Source organism: Magnolia sinica, chromosome 18, assembly GCF_029962835.1.
Source record: "Magnolia sinica isolate HGM2019 chromosome 18, MsV1, whole genome shotgun sequence".
NCBI classification, from domain to species: domain Eukaryota; kingdom Viridiplantae; phylum Streptophyta; class Magnoliopsida; order Magnoliales; family Magnoliaceae; genus Magnolia; species Magnolia sinica.
In genome coordinates, this window is record NC_080590.1 from 40,656,624 (window position 1) to 40,663,176 (window position 6,553).

Genomic DNA, 6,553 nt, shown 5'->3' on the forward strand with positions numbered 1-6,553 from the left:
TTCCATCCAATTTATTAATAAGGTCACAACTATATGGATAAAGAGGAAAAACAAATTTCACATTGATCCGAAACTTTTTTGACCCCTAAAAGAGTTTCAATGGTATATGTTCGACCCCCATTGCTTTTTGCAATGTAGCCCACTTGATTTTTAGATCTATCTTATTTTTCGTCTCAAGCCTTAAGACGAGCCCAACAAATGGATGGATGGTTTACATATAATACATACCTCATGATGGGACCCACATAACTTGCTGACAAAAATAACAACTGTACACCTACCAATCTGCTTCCTACGGATTTCCTACGAAACCCTTTCTAATGAAGTTCCTTTGAAAGGATTCTAGGTGGGGCCCAATGCGATATTTGTGAGAAATAAAACCCGTCCATCCATTTTTTGACCTCATTTTAAGCGGTGCTACAAAAAATGAGGAGGATCCAAAACTAAAGTGGGCCACACGAGAGGAAACAATGAAATATTTAGTGACCACTGTTGAAACATTTATATGGCCATAAAAGTTTTGTAATGGTCTAATTTTTTTTTAGTGTTTTCACTTTATTTGTGTGAAAATGACATTATAAACGGTTTAGATGGCATATAAATAACAAGGTGGATCCTAGGAAGGTTTCAACGGTAGGCATTCCATTCCCCACTGTTTCATCTCCTATGGCCCACTTGAGTATTGGATCCTGCTCATTTGGTAGCATGTCTTAAAATGAGGTCTAAAAACAGATGGACGGGTTTGATTTCTCACAAGCATCACAGTGGCCCCACCCAATATCCTTGCTCATGACAGGAACTTCCTGCGAAAGGGTTTCAGGAAATCCACGTCCATCGGGTATTTTTATAGATCATTTTATGGTATTTAAAAAAAGAGGTATATCCCAATCTCAAGTTGAAAACATTATAGGAAATAGTGTTGAATGAACGTTGTGCGAACCGGATCAAATCGGATCGGATCCCGAATCGGATCAGTCCGGATTAGCCACTGATCTAAACTTGACTCGATGTATGGTCAGATCTGAGTGGGATGACTCGATCCGACCCGATCCTAGCCTTCGGATTGGATCGGTTCAGATCTGTCGGATTGAGTCATATTCTACCCAGCTCTACTTGTGATTAAGTGAGAATAAGTTACTATAGTCAGAAAGGGCTCACATATACCATTACAAATCCACTCCGTCCACCAGTCTTACAAAACACTTAAATCTAATATTTCAAAACTCAAGTGGGCTACACCACACAAAAAAGTGGGAATAAAAACATATATCGAACTGTTTATGGTTATTATCACTTGGATAAACGTAGGCGCAAATATCATTCCGATACAAAACTTTCCCATTCCTCACAAAATTTCAAATGGTGTGTGTTTAATTCTGACCTTTTGGCGTGGTGTGGCTCACATGAGTTTTGAATTGCCTGTTTTGTTGAAGGCTGTTTTGAATGGCCTGTTTTGTTGAGGACTGGAATAGCAGTGGGCGCGGATTTCCTGCAAAAGCCTTTCGCAGGAAGTTCCTGTGCTGGAAACCTAGGTGAGGCCTACCATGAAGTCTGTGAGAAATCCACCCCGTCCATACGTTTTGTGAGCTCATTTTAGTACAACGGGTCAAAAATGAACCAGATCTAATACCCAAGTTGGCCGAAAAAGTGAGGATTGAACTTTCACGGTTGAAATACTTGTGGGGCCACAAAAGTTTTGAGTCAGGATAATATTTGTTTTTTCAATTCATCCCAGTAATAATGATGTTATGAACGGTATGGATTTCATTTAAAAATAACTGTTGACCCAGAGAGGTTTCAACGGTAGGAATTTCCCTGCCCACATTTTCTTTTAGTGAGGCTCATTTGAGTATTGGATACTGTTCAATTTTGGTCTCAAGTCCTAAAATGATCTAAAAAAACGGATGTACGGGTTAGATTTCTCTCAAAATTCACGGTGGGCCCCACCTAGGTTTCCAGCGCAGGAACTTCCTGCACAGGCTTTCGCAGGAAATCCGCGTCCAGGGATTTTCCGATTTAGGCACGGCCTACACGGTGTCTTTCTGGCCGTGTAGCTTACCCTGAGGTGTGTATTGTACATCCATCCCCGTCCATCCATTTTACCGGTTCTTATTCGTGCATGAACCCAAAAGTTAAGCAGATCCAAATCTCAACTGAACCAGATCACAGGAAACTGTGAGGATTGAATGCCCACCATTAAAAACTTAAGATGCCGCTACAATGCCTACCATAATGTTTATTTTTCATTCAACTTACATATAATGACGCCTATACCTGGATGAACAAAAACAAAAATCAGCTTCATCCAAAACTTTACAAGCCCACATGAAGTTTTTAACAGTAGTCATTTAATCATCATTGTTTCCTACGGCGTTGGTGCACCTTAGATTTGGATCTTCCTCAATTTTTTCTTATGCCCTAAAATGATATATAAAAATAGATGGACTGCTCTGATTAAATACATACATCGTGGTAGGGCCCATGGAGCACTGACTGGAAGTCAGGTACCTACTATGCAATCCAAACTAAGAGAAAACTCTTGAATTCACACTACCAGCTTGATATTTATATCTAAGTACCTATTGAATTCTTTTTCTCATTTTAAAAGAAAATTCAAACCCTAACTGAAGGTACCCATGATGTAAATAGCATATTAGTGAGGTACTAATTTGTAAAAATCATTTTAATGCTCGCATCAAAACATGAGCTGGTGAAACGGACTGAATCGGGATTAAATTCCATTGGTCCAAAGTCCATATGATGTTTCTCACTTTGTATGATGGATAGAAGACAAACCAGAGCTCTCAGTTGGATTACTTTAATTCTTTATTTGGCTCTTTTGCTTTGGTTATCGACAATATGATATTCTCCGTACAATCAATGGATAAAAATATTCAATCTAAATGTTATTTCTGGAATCAATCCCAATCCAAGAAGAGCCCTATCACATGAACGGCTTTGATTGCTAGTAAAAATAAAAATAAAAATTTAAACAATTAAAGTACCAACCTATCCTATATTTTAATAGAGGCCGGATGGCGCGGATCCACTACATAACTATAACTATGTAGGATAAGCTAAAAGTACAAAGAGGTTACTTTTGACTTTTCACAAATGAGACCGAGGAAGAAGAAAAGGACATTCGCGCACTATGTGTTCCTTGGAGTCTTTATCGGTCTGTAAATTGACCTTGCTATCCTTACTTGGTTCTTTAATTACAAATTTAGCCCTGAATTTGGTGGGGGCATTGAAATGGGGCCCACCTGCATTAACTTCATTGATCATTACTGTCCATCAGTTTTCCCATCTCCTTTTATAACATTAGACAAAAAATGAGGCGGATCCGAGTGGTAAGTGGGCCATAAAAAGTCTTAGTTGTGGGTAAACTATGGATCATTAAATGGAATCTAAATGGTGTGGACCACTTGATTATTTGATCTGCTCATTTTTTTAGACTAAGCACAAAATAATATGTATATTCAAATGAACGACATTGATCATCAATAAAAGAAATATTGAGCCCACCTTGACGTATAAGTAATTCCGGTTGAGACTCAACCATTAGGTGCGACTGCATGCAACCTTACCCAAGACGGTGCAACCCTTTCCGTGGGGCCCACCTTACTGCATGTATTTTATATTCATGATGTTCGTACCTTTTTTCAGAAAATTTTAGGGTATTATTAAAAAAAAATGTCACAAATCTAATTACCGATGGACCATACCACGTGAAATAGTGGTTATCAAACGTACTACCATTAAAAACTTCTTAATGCACATGAAATATATACATTTTTTATTATTGTTAATGTCTCATTCAATCCGTTAATAAGGTCACATAAGCATGGTTGATAAGATCACGTATGCATGGATGAAAGGAAAAAACAAATATGAACTTCTCAAAACTTTTGTGGCACATTAATAGTCAATCACCATTGTTTCCAACAACATGGCCCGCCTTATAATTAGATCTTGAGTTTTTTAGATAATACGGTAAAATGAGCTAGAAAAATGGGTGGACAACTTGGATACATAATGAATACATCAAGATGTGTCCCATGGTAAGGGTTGCACCGTAGTTATTGAGTCTAAGGTTACATTGTCTTTGGGGAGTCTACGGGAGATACAGATTATGTATAACTCAACGTGCTGAGTAAACTGTGCGGGGCCTACCTTAATTTATATATTTTATCCGCTCCGTCCATTCATTTTAGAAGATAATTTTAGGTCTTCAACTAAAAAATGGAGCATATTCCAAGCTCAAGTGGACTACGTCATAAGAAAAAGTGCATTAAAGGTATATTGTTATAATCATTATTTTAATTGTTTCCTTTAGTGTGTTCCTCTTAAGCTTTCATAATGCTTCCATTTTGGGTTACCCCTATAAAAGAAGTTGAAAAAAATAGATGGATGGCATGGATACACCATACGCATTCACTGTGGGCTAGGGAAGGACTTCAATGTACGTTTGAATGAGCTACAGTGCAAGTCATTGTCAACTGGCGTGTGTTGATGTGTGGCTTGTAGGTACCTGGAGTCTCCGTGCCCTAATGTAACGTATTCACAAGTGGATACACACCTACTCGTAGTTTAGTGAAAGCATTTGATGTGTGTTCAAAGGAGTTGTAGTGCAAGATGAAGTGGATCGGTATGGGTCGGTGTTTGTCGGTATGGGGTTCGAGCGTTTCCGAAATCTTCATACCCTGACACAATGTCTTCTTAAGTGAATACACAATCACTCGTAGTTCAGTGAAAGTATTTGACGTGCATTGAAAGGGGTTGTAATGCAAGTTGGAGTAGATCAATACTATTTTAGGTGTTAGGTGTGGGTTGGTGTGCGTTGGTGTGGGGTTTAATTATTTCCGGAGTCTCTATATCTTGATGAAACATCTTCTTAAGTGGATACACATCCACTCATAGTTCGGTAAAAGTGATTGACATGCGTTCGAAGGGATTGTAGTGCAAATTGAAGTAGATTGATGCTATTTTAGGGGTTTGGTGTGAGTCGGTGTTCAGTGGTGCGGGGTTCGATTATTTTTAGAGTCCATATACACTGATGTAATATCTTCTTAAGTGGATACATATCTATTTATACTTCAGTGAAAGCATTTAACGTGCGTTCGAAGGACGTTGCAGTGAAAGTTGGAGTAAATTAATGTTATTTTATGGGTTCGGTGTGGGGTTTGAGTGTATCCGAAGTCTCTACACCATAATGTAATGTCTTCTTAAGTAGATACATACACATTCTTAATTTGATGAAAGGGTTCAACGTGCGTTCGAAGGAATTATAGTGAAAGTCGGAATTGATCAGTGTTATCGGAGTGGGTTGATTGGTGTTCATTGGTGTGGGATTCTGGTGTTTCCGGAGTCTCTATATACCCACTTGTAGTTTGGTGAAATCGTTTAACATGCGTTCGAAGGGGTTGTAGTAAAGTTGGAGTGGATTAACACTATTTTAAAGATTTGGTGTGGGTCGGTGTGCATTGGTGTGAAGTTCAAATTTTTTATGGCCATATGAATGTTCGAACAGTGGACATTAAATTTCATTGCTTCCTGTAGTGTGGCCTAATTCAGTTTTGGATCTGCCTTATTTTTCACCCTATGTCCTATGATGATATGGGGAAATGGATGGACACGGTGAATTTCTCAAAAACATCATGGCGGGCACCTAACTTCCGATGGAAATAAGTTCCCCCCAAAAAACATATGGGCAAGGGTAGACAAAGGTGAATTTTATTTTTAGAGTATCTTGTTTTTTTTAGATAATGACAGAAATACCTATTCAATGCGTAAAGAATGGTCGGGGTGTTGTCCCCTATGGGGTGGCCCACCTGAGAGTTGAATTGGAATGAATTTTGGCCACTATAGAAAACATCATTAGACGTAAGTGATGGATAGATTAGATTGTATACATGCACTAGTATGGGACCTACATGTTACAGTGTACTTTTACCTTAACCTACAAGCGCTTGTAGCAGATCCGACCTCATTTTAATAAGTCTGCGATGTGTTCTATGGCTTTAAAAGTCCTGCCACCCGTTAACGTGCACACTTTTCATCGTGTATTATCTTCAACACTTGTTTTATCGCGGCCTCTCTAGACCCACCCTAACTTCATAGACCCATGTTGTTTGTGTCACATCTATTCCGCTCATCAGGTGTGAGCCTTGATGATAGACTTTGGGGTAAAAAATTAAATCACATAGAGAACTTAGATGGACAACACCACGTGGAATAATAGGGATGTAAAGACAACCACAGGTTGGTGTGTGTGGTCATTATAGTATGTCTTTCATCCAACCCATTCGTTATGTGTGGATCACAAGGATGGAGTGAATGTACAAATATCAGCCTCATTCAAATCTCTTGTGGACCACACCACATGAAGATAGAGATTTTAGGCACTATTGTACATTTTTTTATTAGTGTGGCCCATATGAGTCTTTTATCAGGGTGATCTTTTATATCTAAGCAGAATATAAGTGAATTCATCTGATGGATGGAGTAGATTTTACATATACAACATAGTGGGCCCCACATAGCTTGGGTGTTC